Source organism: Colias philodice, chromosome 27, assembly GCF_061535455.1.
Source record: "Colias philodice isolate Cphi_HAF_F1 chromosome 27, ilColPhil1 Martin Lab GWU primary, whole genome shotgun sequence".
In the NCBI taxonomy this organism is placed as follows: Eukaryota; Metazoa; Arthropoda; class Insecta; order Lepidoptera; family Pieridae; genus Colias; species Colias philodice.
Window position 1 is genome coordinate 4,422,645 of NC_143112.1, and position 15,589 is coordinate 4,438,233.

The following is a 15,589-nucleotide window of genomic DNA, read 5'->3' on the forward strand; positions in this document are numbered from 1 at the left end:
GTGAATGCTCCTTAACTCAGTATTAAGATAAAGTTTTCATTGAGATCGCAAATTGCTTGAAGGTTCTTAAATCTATATTTAACAGAGCTTCCATTGCGGGATTCAGAGAAATTATGTTTTAAGTGCTTCTATTATTATCGTCATTGCTATTTTAATTTATTTTTACAAGTCACTTGTTTGATTGGATTTTTTATTTACCTATAGTAGATTTATGTTTCACTTTAAATTAAACGGGTTGATATTAAAAACGCGTGTGTGTCGAACACACGTGTCAGAAGTGATACTTCTTTGGCAAGATTCAAAGATACCAATAGTAGCCTTACTCCATGACGTGACGGTATTGCCATGACGCGACCTTTTAATAATATAATTATAAATATAATTGTTCGTTTTGCGTTTTGTCCAGTAATACTACATATTCTCTAAAAACCAAATTTACGATTCCCACAGAGCGTTGCACACATCGTTTTTTCTTTTCTTTTTGTCTGCTGGCAACATAAATTATCCGGTATTTAGCTATTTAGGTACATTGCATTATTATTTCTATTTGCTTTCTAAGATTTACCTCTTTATAATTGCAGTTTAGCAGTAAAGACAAGTTGGATGGCGGATGACATAACTAGGCCATCATCATCATCAGCCCATATATGTTCCCAATGCTGGGACACGGGCCTCCTATGAGGGTAGGTACAGGCCATAATCCACCACGCTGGCCAAGTGCGGTTTGGCTGATATCACATGTCGTTGAACTTTTGATATCTTCAATCAATGGGTAGAATGTATTAGCCACATAATATTGTAATCTAAACATCTGTAATTATTTGTAACTACATTCACGCAAATAAATATAATTTGAATTTTCGTCATGTCGGCTTCCTCGCGTTTTCTTTTACAACTTCGAGCAGTGGTTTTGTTATTAACTTGTGCAGATAAATTAAAAAATCTGGTTTCAAACCTCCGACTTATCGATTTGAAGTCTACCACTGAACAACCACCGCACATATCAAGGTAATAATTCTAATTTATTATAATTTACTATATTTCCGCCCGCGGCTTCGCCCGCATTTTCAAAGAAAAACTCGCATAGTTCCCGTTCCTGTGGGATTTCCGGAATAAAAAATAGCCTTTGTCTCCTTCTGGGTCTTTAGCTACCTACATACCAAATTTTATTGTAATCGGTTCAGTAGTATTTGCGTGAAAGAGTAACAAACATTTACCCATCCTCACAAACTTTCGCATTTATAATATTAGTAGGATTATTGTTTGTTAGACTGTCTTCCCGTTTACAAGTTGTGTCAAAATCATCGCTCACCTCAGACGGTGCGTTATTTCAACAAAGATAAATGAATGCACGTCAAACTTCGTGTTCCTGAATGGATTTCCCGTGAATTATATTTGTGATAAACAAGCATCTATCTTTCATAAGGAACACAAAAGTGTTTTTCTTTGATTCGTTGGATTTACAGCTATAGTTTTGTGATGGTAGATTTTGATTTAAAAATAGTAGTAACGTTTTGTGTGTAAAGTTATATTTTTTTTATTAACCAGTAGGTACAGCTATAAAAAGTAAGAAAAGAAGAACTAAACTGTATTCAAATTATCAGAAATAGACATAATTTAAACGGGACCAGCTTTAAAATAAAAAAAAGGTTCATCAATATCCATTAACTTTTTCGAAAGTTCTGAGTTATCAGGTAACAGACTCAAAAAATAAAAACTTCAAATTGAGAACCTCGTTCTTTTTTAAGTCGATAAAGAATGAACGAAAGAACGAATGACTAAAAGAGTGAATGATTTTATTAATAGCTTGCAAAATGCGTACAAATTTAATAACGCGTGTATTGTAATCCATGTTATTAACACAGATTAATCTAAAACGTGTGTACAATATCGATAAATTAAATAATTAATATGTTAATGAACGCAGAAAATTAGTATTGTTATGATAACGTATTTAAAAGCGTGAATGACGTCGGCTGATGATTCGCTTATTAACATAATTAATTAAATTACTAATAATTATGCATTGGTTTTATATTTGTGCACTTTTAATAACTCAGGCCCCGGAATCACAGACACAATAGAAAATCTATTGTATCGTGGACCGATCGGGCCGTTCGGGGCTCAATGGGTTAATATGTTCTTAAATTTTAGTAGTATGATGTGTTTTAAATATGTAGTACACTTTTATCATTTTTGATAATTAAATCGTACCCTGTTTTTAAGAGAAAATAATAAAATAAAAAAAGAGCGAGTGTGCCGAGCGCACGTGTCAGAAGTGAAACTTCTTTGGCAAGATTAAAAAAAAAACCAAAATTGTCGCCTTACTCCATGACGTGACGGTATTGCCATGACGCAACCTTGAAGTTTTATTCCCAGAGTGCCTAAAGTAGTTTCACTTCAAAGTTTTTGAGAACATACATTTTGTTATACACAGAATATACTTACTTATTCTGTACTATCGGTCCGCCCCGGCTTCGCCCGTGGTACATATTTCGCAATAAAAGGTAGCCTATATTCTTTCTCAGGGTCTAAAGATTATCTGTGCCAAATTTCATCAAAATCGGTCCAGTAGTTTATGCGTGAAAACCATACATACATAAGAAACCTTTCCTCTTTATAATATTATTATAGATTATAGATCATAATTCAAGCAGTATTTAAAAATATTACTTTTGGAACAAAGCTAAGTTCTAAAGATAAATCCAGTTAAAACTACCGTTGTGTTCCAAAACGAACAAGTGTCAATTACAGTCCAAACGAACAGTGGCGTAGCGCTGTGGTAGCGCTACGATTCGCTACGTTCATGCTACGCCGTAGTCAAGCTACAATCATACGGTCCTCTATATTATATAACTATTGTTTTATTTTCATGGTATTTTTATCGAAAAATACAAAGTTACAAAGTGTTTAAAGGTCCGACAAGTATGTATTTAAATACATTATATTTCTTACTTAAAAATACTTTTTTCCCATCTGTCGTCCGAGAGTGAAACCGCGTGGCAAAGCTAGTGAAGGTTAAGTTCACACAGTCACAGAGATAGTGCAAAAGTGCGAGCGAAGACGCAGGCTGCAGCTATCTATGTTTATTACAAGATGGAGTAAACTTGGTCAGTATAAGTATTATTATTTACTAGTTTACGTAATTGAGCACAACGTATAATATAATAATCCTTAAAAATTATGTTAAACCAGCAACTTATCAAATCAAAATTTCATCTCAAATTACCCCATGTTTAAAATCTCGTTAAACAAAATTTTTAATAATTCGACATTACTTCAAACAAAGTATGCTAACGGTAACCATTAAAACTTTGCCAATTTGTCACTACGTTGTACAGGATGTTTAAAATTCGTTTCATATTTCCGTGCAGATAATAAACGATACGTGAAAACTGAGATTTATCGATTTGGAACAAGGTAAATGGGTATGTGAACTCGATTTTAACTACCGTTTGATATAAAATTATATACTTTTGAAGAGGTTATCTTATATCACGATTGAAGAGTCATCACCGGCTCTCTTATCCAGCATATTTGTATATTTGCAATTTTTCTGTAGTAGTAAATCAATAAGTATAAGGACAAAACGTACTATATATTGAAGTTAGAGAAGTCTTAATCTATTTTTATGTCCTGCAGTAAATCATCACTACATAGTATAAAACAAAGTCGCTTTCTCTGTCCCTATGTCCCTTTGTATGCTTAAATCTTTAAAACTACGCGACGGATTTTGATGCGGTTTTTTTAAATAGATAGAGTGATTCAAGGGGAAGGTTTTAGTATATAATAAATTAGGTTTTAGACAAAGCGGGCGAAGCCGCGGGCGGAAAGCTAGTTATATACAAAATATAAATGTAAGAGTAGTGTTATAAAAACTACATACATCGTTGTTTTATGCGTACGTAGCTTTAATTACGAAAGTTACTTTTGTAAATATAATAACTCTGTTAAAATGTGCACTGTTATAAAATTTCACATCATTTCAAACTGAAACTCAAATATTTATTCGCTCAACAAAATTTCATGAAGCGTTTTGGATCTCTATTTTTATTTCTATAACTTTTTGAACATACTGTATATAAGGAATAGTTGCAAGAATTTATGGCTATGAAATTTGATTTAAGCTCATAAAAACGATAAACAGAAGCTTAAAATTACAGTGAACATTAAATTAAATGTATAATGTAATCTTTATTTACTACATAGATTATTTTTCTTGTTATTACATAATATACAATTACAATAATCTATACTAATATAAAGCTAAAGAGTTTGTTTGTTTGTTTGAACGCGCTAATCTCAGGAACTATTGGTCCGATTTGAAAAATTCTTTCGGTTTAGATAGCCCATTTATCGAGGAAGGCTATAGGCTATATATCATCACGCTTCGACCAACAGGAGTGGAGCCATGGGGGTGAAACCGCGGGGCACAGCTAGTGTATAATATTTGAGGCTAAGGTATTTGATACATCCTCAAATAAAACATCATTTTCATGTTAGTTTATAAACTTTTAAATGTGTATAAATAAAAACGTTAAATCGATGTAAATAATTTCGTTTTTGTGTCAAATTAGAATATAGATAGATAGATATCATCAATTCAATTATTTAATTTACTTTTATGTAATTATTGTTCAAAATACTTTTACAGATTTTACTAATTACATTCTAAAATATGTGAGTTTTAAAGCTGCTTGTAGTTAACGCAATCAAAGTTGCGGGCAGAAAGCTAGTATCACACAGAAATATTTGCTACAGAAATCTCTTATACAATGGTAGAATTTTTCAGCTGATAGCCGAAACAAATATCCGAAAACTAATTAACGGGACCTTGACGGGAATTTATGGTATATTTACCGCCAAAGGCCTACAGAGACGACCGGAGAACCAAGGGTAAAGGATTGGTTTGTAGGTACTAGTTGTTTATTGTGACTCATGGCAACTTAAGTGTTTTCAGTATTTTGTAATTGTCGATAATCTATATATGTATATAAAAATGAAACCCGTTTTCCTTGGTCACGGCATCACGCGTGAACGGGTAGACCGATTTCGATAATTCTTTTTTTATTATATTTTTGAAGTACGAGGATGGTTCAGAAAACGTAAATATGTACCACGGGAGAAGCCGGGGCGGACCGCTAGTATTATAAATAAGTGTATCTTTTTCTTAATAAATCTAGTGAGTCTAGAGAGCAATATTATATGATGCTATTTACCGCAGTCAAATATATATAGAATATCCAAGGTGAATTAAATAATTATGAATTAGGTAAGTTTATTTGTTCGAATCAATTCAATAGATACTAAATATATTAGAAAAAATTCAACTTAAATTATATGATATTTTGTATGTATTTCTTTCTTTAATTAAGGCATTTTATATACTTTATAAATGAATGATGTAATCTTATTTTGCACTCCTAGATACTTCATATTATCACCACTTGATTCTGCGTTGCTGCACTGCTCTTGGAGAGGTTTGAAAACCAATTAAAAATATTACAGTTGGATAAATGTAATTAATTTCGAAAAGTTAAATGTATAATATCTTTATTACTTTACTATTAACATAAAGCTAATGTATTTTTGTTTATTTGAATGCTCTAGCGTCTAATATTATAAGGACTTACTGGGCTAAATCTTAATACTAGATATTATAAAGGCGAAAGTTTATAAGTATGGATGTATGGATGTTTGTTACTCTTTCACGTAAAAACTACTGAACCGATTACAATGAAATTTAGCACACATATAGAGGGTAACTTGGATTAACACATAGGATAGGTTTTATCCCGGAAATCCCACGGGAACGGGAACTATGCGGGTTTTCCTTTGAAAACGCGGGCGAAGCCGCGGGCGGAAATCTAGTTAATAATAATTCCCTATTGAATATTTGTGGTCCTGAGTACATATTATGTACCACGGGTGAAGCCGGGCGGGTCGCTAGTCTTGTATAAAACGTTATTCCAGCATAACCTATCATAATAACAACAGATTATTTCATAACACGAAAACCACCAAAACGGACAAGCACTAAAATATGATGAACGCATAGAAATCACTCATTCCATATTATTATCATTGATACCGTTCTATCTAAGACAAAGAAATGGTCTATAACATACGATATAGATCTCATCGTAACGTTTACTATTTTATGACGCCATAAATTCAACATCTCGCCACGCAGGATGTCGGGAAATATTTCAAAGTTATGTATACTGCTTTTATTGTTTGAAATATTTATTTCTTATGTTTGTTGTGAAATACACTATGTACTTTGTATCTAAAGTGCTGTTCATGTAATAGTCTTAATACCATCATAAGTTTTTGGTACGAAACTATAGTTTGCTTCAAGGTTTTATTCAGGAATTGAACGAATCGAAGTTTTATCTCATAACTAGCTGCGCTTCGAGGTTTCACCCGCTTGGTTACGTTCCTGTTGGTCTTAGTGTAATGATATATAGCCTAAGGGCGCTTGTGCACTACAAGGAATTTTACTGTCCGGCATTCCGATTTTTTACGGTCCGGTGTGGCATGAAAAAACCGATGAATTGCTTGTGCACCTGTCCGTCTTTACTCGGATCAGTGCGGTACAGTTCAAGGAAGTTTGGCGGTATAATGCTATCATAAATGATTGTTTTTGCATTTTACAAGAAACGAGTAAAAAATATAGAAGGTGAAATATTATATTATTTCGTTATAATAAAAAGTAAAGTTCCGTAAGAGATTTAAAATGCGTGTTTCACTTATTTATTTTAATCGGTGACGAGGAGCTAAAGCTATTCCCACTTGAACTTTAACTTACCAACACTTACTTAGATAATAATTATAGGTCAATGCTTGGTCAATGTATATAAAATAACAATACCGACTTCTCAAATCTCATTGCCAACTAAAAGAAAGTAAAACAAGAGCTTGCTTTCAATTGGCATATGCAGTAAAAACAGTAAAATCCAAGCAAGTGGGCATTCGAAAACAATTATACCTACAGCGACTCGTAGACACAAAAAACCATCCGGAATAGGGAAAAGTAAAATGTCGGGCAGTAAAATTACGTATAGTGCACAAGCTAGTATATAGATTAATGGCGTGCCATACCGGACCGTAAAATTCCTTGTAGTGGACAAACGCCCTATAGCCTTCCTCGATAAATGGGCTATCCAACACTGAAAGAATTTTTCAAATCGGTCTACTAGTTCCTGAGATTAGCGCGTACAAACAAACTCTTTATAATAATATTAGTATTGATTGTGTTTTGGATTATTGTTAAGTGTGGTCCAATTAAATTAAACTATTATTTTACAAGCAAACTGAGACAAGAGAATCTTTTCAGGTTTCATCGAAGTTTAAAACTGATACAATTCAAAGATCCATTCGCGAAATATTGAACTTTTAACTGCATTTCGATATTATCCAGGGTCTCCCTTGCCTGAAGTTTGTCAGAGCAAACCTGAATATAATCAATACAATACAATGGAGGGAAAATCTGGTTTGTTTTTTTACTATATAATTTAAGAATTAATCGATTGATTATAAAAATCTTTTACCATTGCAAAGCTTAATCATTTTCATAGGCTAATTTTTACCCGTGAGCGCGGTGGAAGCCACTGCAAGCGATAAGTAGGAAAATAAACTAAGATTGTATGGAAGAGAAATATATAAATGGTAAGGAATGTCTCTACCAATTCTCTTATTAAATCTGGAGAAAAGATGAGTTGTATTGGACTAATTAATAGAAGAATTTCGTTATAAGGGTGACCGTCGATACTGCTCTTACTTCGAAGTTGTTAGAAAAAATTGTAAGTATAGTCTGTGAATAATCCAGTTTATGGATATTATTTGTTATAATCTGTGCTATGCACTATACTGAAGTCCCATATCCCCTAGTGGGGTAAGGGGCAGATGCATTATGCGATACATCTGTTTCACTGATCGATTTTCTTTAGGCACAAGTAGTTGATCAGACTTCTGTGTCCTGCCAGACCGAGACATTTATTTTTCCTCGTCTTTACTGGGAAACGAACCCAAGATCACTCGGTTCTACGCCCACGCGTTAACCACTGTACCAAAAAGGCACTCTATATAAATAAATTGAAATTTAACTTTGTAATCCGTATGTTCTTAACTAAAACGCTTCCGAAATAGATTTATTTATCCCTTTCTTGTGCTACTAAAGACATAACACCATGAAATAGAATAATTTCATCATTATTCATTTTACGTGCACTTAATGTCAGTTGAATTTTATTACCACATTTGAGTTAAGCTCCTTGAAAATTACGTCCCTTACGTAATAATAAGAATAAGTAGGTTATATCACGCGCGTTTTGAGTTTAGTATAACCATAGATAGGTACTTATTATAACGATAGTCATGTACTACCTAGTGTAGATATTCTGTTCATAAATCAATAATAATTATTAAATCTGTTAACACCGTAAAAAGGAGTTTAAAATTCCCTTTTACATGAAGGAATAAAAAAATATTTGAAAGAAAAACAAGAAAAATGTAACAGAAAAACACAGAAATGACTGGTGACTTACAAAACCTGCGGTCGAAAATTTTTAATATGACTAGTATAAAAGACAAGACAGTATAATATACATACACGAATACATTATACAGTATAATATAGGTACAGTAATTCACATCAAGAGATTTAACAGGAATAAATATTAACTATTGAATTACCAGTCGAGAGAACTACCTAGAATTCCTGATTGAGGTTTCAAATCCACTCTAGAAATTAATATTAGGAATACAATTAGCAATTCTCAGAGATCTGAACTCGCTTCAATGATTCAGTTATGGAATAACTGTCATTTCATTTGTAACAAAATTATATATTACGGTGTATCAAACGAACATAGAGCTAGAGCTAGAGCAAGAGCATTCTTTCGTTTTTTTTAGTGTAAACGAAAACTCGTATTCAGTGTTGTTCAGTATTAGAACATTGCATAGAAACATTTCGAATGGACAAACAATGAAATAATGCTCTACTCCTGGTTAGAATGAGCAATCGCTCGTTTGGTCTAAATGCACCGTAACGCGATAATGTTTTGTAAGTTGGTTTGCAAAAAGTTAAATAACTACTGTAGGGTACTGAATAAATTGATCTGTAATAACCAACATGCTGGCTATATTTCATTAGATTATATTCCAGTTCTTATGTTTTATCCGAGAGCAGCCGGGCGAGCGCCTAGAATTAAATATGAAAGGCAAACATCATTCTAGAACAATTGTAGCAATATAAACTTAACTAAATATCGCTTACTACTACTACTACTCAAACTACAATATACTACTAACTATACATAACTACTTAAATAAAAGCTTTTTAGATTTCTTGTTTATCATGAGGGTTTTGTAGAGCTACATTTTCTCACCAAATAATCATACCATTAAAACCCAAAGAATGTCAACCCATCAAACTTCCATGTTGCCTGTAAAGTTTGAAGTAGTTGCCAATTGCTAGGAAATCACTTCGGGAGAGTTGAGATTGTGTGACCGCGGTAAGTTTGGAACTTTGATGGCAATGTATGACGAAATTGGTGCTATGTCTTGGTGTTGTGTTGATTAAGTTCTGAATAATAATAATTGGGGATTTATAGGGGCGTGAAAATATAATGAAGTAATTTTAAGTTATAGATGTTTTTCTCTATTTTTCTTTATATTTGTAATGTATTTTGTATATTTGTTTAGAAAAACAAAAAAGAGGAGAAATGATGATGAAACCTTTCTATCAATGAAAAATAGAAAGTGATAATCCAATGTCTGATAAATCTCAGGAATCAAGAGCTACAAACACCGAAAGAATTTTTCCAATGCATTCAAACTTTTCAAACATTCAAACTACAATACATTCAAACTTTTCTTTATTTTTATTCTATTGAAACAAGTAATCGTAAACGTGCAAAATTATTACTTTTCAAAATATTCCCTAAAAAGCTGTTTTTGTAATCAGTAATTTAGATCCGTCCTGGAAGGACCGTGAATTGCTATTGTAAGAAGAATGAATAAAACTGAACATCTGTCATCTCAGTTTTTTGCCTCATTACCCTTCAGGACTTTGCCTCATTAGGTATACTTTTAGTCTCTCTCCAAACAAACAACAATAAATATGAAAGTCATAATAATATTAGCCTTATTTCGGAAATGTCAGTAGGTATATCTTCAGTCTATCTCGATTGGCCTTAAAGTATTCCTGAACCCTATTTACTCCTTCTTCTTGATTTGTGTATCAAAACTAAACCAACGAAGCTTTTTGAATTATATTATCTACGCATATTACAATTTTTTTTGCTCAGTTCACTAAATAAATAAAGCTTCTTAAACACATACATACTTCTCAAAATATTACTGGTTTTAATCACTTAAGGTTAAAAGAGTTAGAAAATTATTTCGAGAAAAAAAAAATAAACTCCTTACACACCAGTCGGACAGCACCCTAACTATCCTATATTAATACCAAGAAAGATGACCAGTCGCCAATAAACCCTGTGTTGATGAAACGGGGTGCGGCGTTATTACCAGTAATTGAATATAGCCATTGAGATGGACCATAAATTGATTGGCCCATATATTTTGTAGGTTATAAAGGCTTATCGCGTGTTAATGAATTCTAGTGGCGTTTTAGGATCGTATGTCAGAAATGGTAAACAAAAGTCTAAGTTAGGATAACAAATGTGTGTATTTACGAAGGTATAAATTGTCTAACGCAATATAGTTATATCTTTAACACGCTTATATTAGTTCCACCTGTATGTTTGTGTGTTTGTAAGCGACACCTTTAGAGTCGATTTTCTCTCACTTTAAACGGAAGAATTTAATTCAAACTTTTTACGATTATCTACTTATCAGGGATCGGCGACAATACAATAATTTCCCGGGTTACTTTTATTAAACATTTATTTATACTTTTCTATAGATTGTAAGGTAAAATTGCAATAATAATCTTATATATAAAAATGAATCGCAAAATGTGTTGGTAAGCGCATAACTCGAGAACGGCTGAACCAATTTCGATAATTCTTTTTTTATTATATTCCTTGAAGTACGAGGATGGTTTTTATGTAGAGAAAACGTAAACATATACCACGGGCGAAGCCGGGGCGGACCGCTAGTACACGATAAAATATATCTTTGAACGCAGTCAATTTTATTGAATAGTGAACGAAAAATTGGAGTACTTTATTAAGTTGAAGTTTTAGATACACTTTATTTATTCACTCAATCTATAAATATAAATTGACGTTATTGTACAATCTTTATTATGCATTAATAAGATTTTTATCCAAGACAAAAATTTCAATCTAAACTTATCTCATCTGTTATTAACAAATAAACTGAAAATAATAAGACGAAAATTTCGATTTATAAGTTTCTCATCTATATATCTTTTTGACTTATAAATAAATTGAGAAAATATGGCTGCCAATCTATAGTGTAAGTAATGGTTAAAATTATGGCTTGCGCACAAAAATAATTTTCGATTTATCCGCATATTTTCCGCTCGTCCGATGGGTCATAAAATTCAGGCAGCTTATCATTTCGGACTTCAAAGTACTTGATATATTTAAAAGACTGTCCATTTTGTGAAACTGTATTAAAATATATTGAAAAACTATTTCTATATTGCTTTTCACACAATATTCTTAAACTCGTGGCACAGCGTTCTACGAATAAAAAAGCTACGAAATGAAAAACTTCGTGTTAAAAAAGAAACGGTATTTCACACTATCGAGTCCCGAACGAAGCAAAGTTTATACTATATAGAAACTACAAAACTGTTACCTAAATAACAAAATAATGATACAAAACTAATATAGCAAGCGGTAGTATAAAGGATGTAAACTTTTTCAATATAAAAACTTACAAATTGAAATAAATTACATGTAGTAAATTACAATAGTAGATAGATAGACTGTTATTATGTACATTCAGTAGGTCTAATAGGTTGTTTTTAAACATTTTTTCCCCCCTAAGTAATTGGCAAAACGATTGGCAGGGTAAGCTAGTAATTTTGTAAAATTATTTTTGTAGAAACACTGAAAATACGGTTTAATACTAAATATTTCGCGTTGGCTGTTTCACCACTATTTGCGGCGAAAAGGTGAATAATTTCGTAAAACATAAAATCGAGTTTGTCTGTACCGGCCAGCGGGAACCACGCCTCTCAATTTACGCTCGTTTACCCGACGAGCGCCTTCGTAATAATGCTTTAATAGACTCAGAGATGTACATAAATTATTATATTTATTTATGTATGTATACCGTAATATTTCCTAGTTCCGCCTATAGACGTATGTTTGTTAGATTAATTTTTTGACAGTTCCTAATGCATCGGAAAACCCAACATAAAATAATGTTAACTCTATGTAATCATATTTGGAACATAATATGCTTTTCCTAAATATCGATAGAAATAATTCATATTGGAATATTTTATTCGGTTCTTGAATTGACGATTACACATTTGACACATGACTGATTGAACATCTATACTAATCTTAGGAACTACTGATTCAGTAATGGTCGGATTTTAAAAATTATTTTGGTGTATTCAGCTAATGTAAGCTGTGCTCCGCGGTTTTACCCGCATTGCACCGCTCCTGTTGGTCATAGCGTGATGATATATAGCCAAACTATAGCCTTCCTCGGTAAATGGGCTATCTAAAACCGAAATAATTTTTCAAATCGGAGCAGTAGTTCCTGAGATTTTATATCTGTAGCCTAGGGCTAGGTAGTGACGATGGCTACATTTCCAAATGTATCATAACACATTTGAATCACTATTTATTTTTCGTGAAGTTTAATAAAAATTAAAATGTACACGAGTGAAATACTAGATTATATTATATTTTATTTTATCATCTCTTAGACTATAATGGACTGCGCTCGGTTTTAATAAAAATCCACTGGTTGTATGCAGAAATGTAGGAAAATAAATTTCGTATTACATCGCGTCACGCTTTACATAACTTTTTAATTACTCTTAATATTAGTTATGTAATTTATCACTTTTTATGTTGTTTTTTTGTTTTAATGTGTTTTTTTATGAAAAATGATCAATTAATTGATGGTATAGGATTTGTTGATATAAAAATTTGTAGATATATATTGGCATTGAGAGAAAAATAATTTAGACTTACTAAATAATAACTTTACTATTGAAAATAAGAAAAACTAATATTTGCAACTTTGTATACATATATAATGCAATAAATTTCTTCATAGCTAAACTGTGATCTTTTAGTTGTACTAAAATATAATTGTTCATTTCTTTGACTTCCTTTAAATGTCTCGAGAGAACATGGGACCTTACTCTTTATCTCACTTGAAGTGATTCGTATTTCTAGAAATTCTGAAGATGCTTCGTAAATATGAAATTTAATTTAAAATTTCTCTACACTAATATTTTTATGAGAGAGAGTTTGTAAAAGATGGATTCTCCATAATTGGCAAACTTTAGGTTTTCATGTACGATTTCCGTGAATATCGATGCATAAAATGGCCTAAGTTACTCCATATAACAACAGCTATCTATCAGTGAAAGTTCCTTCAAATTCGGTCCCGCCGTTTAACTGAGATTAGCCGGAACAAGCAGACAAAAAAAATTCTAAAAATTACTATGTTGGTATATGTACATTGTACAGTGTATCCATCCATATGCATTTAGTAAAAATAGGTTATTTCAATATTATAAATAGACACTAATTTTATTTATTTATTATTGGTATAGACAAAGAAGAATTAAATGAAGTCAAACTAAAGTTTTACATTTTTACTGCAGTCGATATTATTGTAATAAAAATATTATCGCTATAATTGAATTCTATTTCACAATATCCATACTAATATTATAAATGCGAAAGTAACTCTGTCTGTCTGTCTGTTACTCAATCACGCCTAAACTACTGAACCAATTTTCATGAAATTTGGTATGGAGATATTTTGAACCCGAGAAAGGACATAGGCTACTTTTTATCTCGGGAAAATGACGCAATCCCGGAAATCCCACGGGAACGGGAACTATGCGGGTTTTTCTTTGACTGCGCGGGCGAAGCCGCTGGCGAAAACCTAGTTATTAATAAGTTGGTACTTAATCCCTTAGTAGGGATAATCTTTTAATAACTTCAATATAATATGTCCTTATACCATCTGCTGCCGTAATCTATATGGGCATTAAAGAATATTAGTTTTGCGTGTATCTATATCAAAAACAATAATATATAACTACATAACTGTCAAGACAGCCTCCTTGGCATAGTGGTTGACGCGTGAGCGTAGTACCGAGGGGTTCTGGGTTCGATTCCCGGTGGAGACGAAGATATCTCTGTCTGGCAGGACACAGAAGGCTGATGCCTAAAGAAAATCGATCAGTGAAACAGATGTATGCATAATGCATCTGCCCCATACCCCACTTGGGGACATAGGAATTACAGTGTGGAAATTTTCGATGGGCCCTGGAGGGAAAGTTCTAAAAGTACTGAAGATAGCAAATTTTGCTGAAAGGAAACATTCCTTTATTTTTTAAAAGAAATATAACTGCATTCAAACTGCAGTTACTTCGATTCCCGGTCGAAGCAAGTGAATTTTCTAAAATCTTTCAATGCAGTTCTATTTCTTTTTAAAAATAAAGGAATGTTTCCTTTCAGCAAAATTTGCTATCTTCAGTATTTCTAGTACTTTCCCTCCAGGGCCTATCGAAAATTTCCACACTGTAGGTATACTATAACTGACTAGCTGTCCGCCCCGGCTTCGCCCGTGGTACATATTTCGTATAATAAAAGGTAGCCTATGTTCTTTCTCAGGGTCTACAGATTATCTGTGCCAAATTTCATCAAAATCGGTCCAGTAGTTTATGCGTGAAAACCATACATACATACATACATACAAACCTTTCCTCTTTATAATATTAGTATAGACAAGCAAATTCTAAAAATAACGTTCATTAACAAACCGGAAACCGTATGAAAATAAAGCGAAAATTCCATCAAAAACGCGGAGCGTTAAATCAGACGTGAATTCCTGTCAACCCTTACATTTCTGTATGAATAGAAAATGGAAAATGCAATAGAAAATGGCCGCTGCGATAAAACAATATTATTGAATGACGTCACACGTACGCAATAATATTGATTCAGACTGTTCAAACATTTCAGTTATTTCTAGGTTATATTCATAAAACTTATGTATGGTAGAGTTTTAAAAAAATATATGAAAAATATGACGAATTGTTTCTGCGTAAAATATATTTTATTATATGGTTTGCGTGGCCTCTTCTCTATCATACCTTTTTATTATTATTTACATAATATATTTTTTATAATATTGCTCCTACGGCAGGTACGTGAGTAGCCGGCATTAAGTTTTACATAATTATATTATCTGTGCCTATGTGTTATTTCTTGAAATAACACATAGGCACAGATATTTCAAACTATAAATTTTGTATGTACTTAATATGTATAAGAATTGTATTTATTTTTAAGGTATCAGGTATAAGGTCGCTTTCTCTGTATCTATGTCCCTATGTATGCTTAAAAACTACGCAACGGATTTTGATGCGATTTTTTTTAAT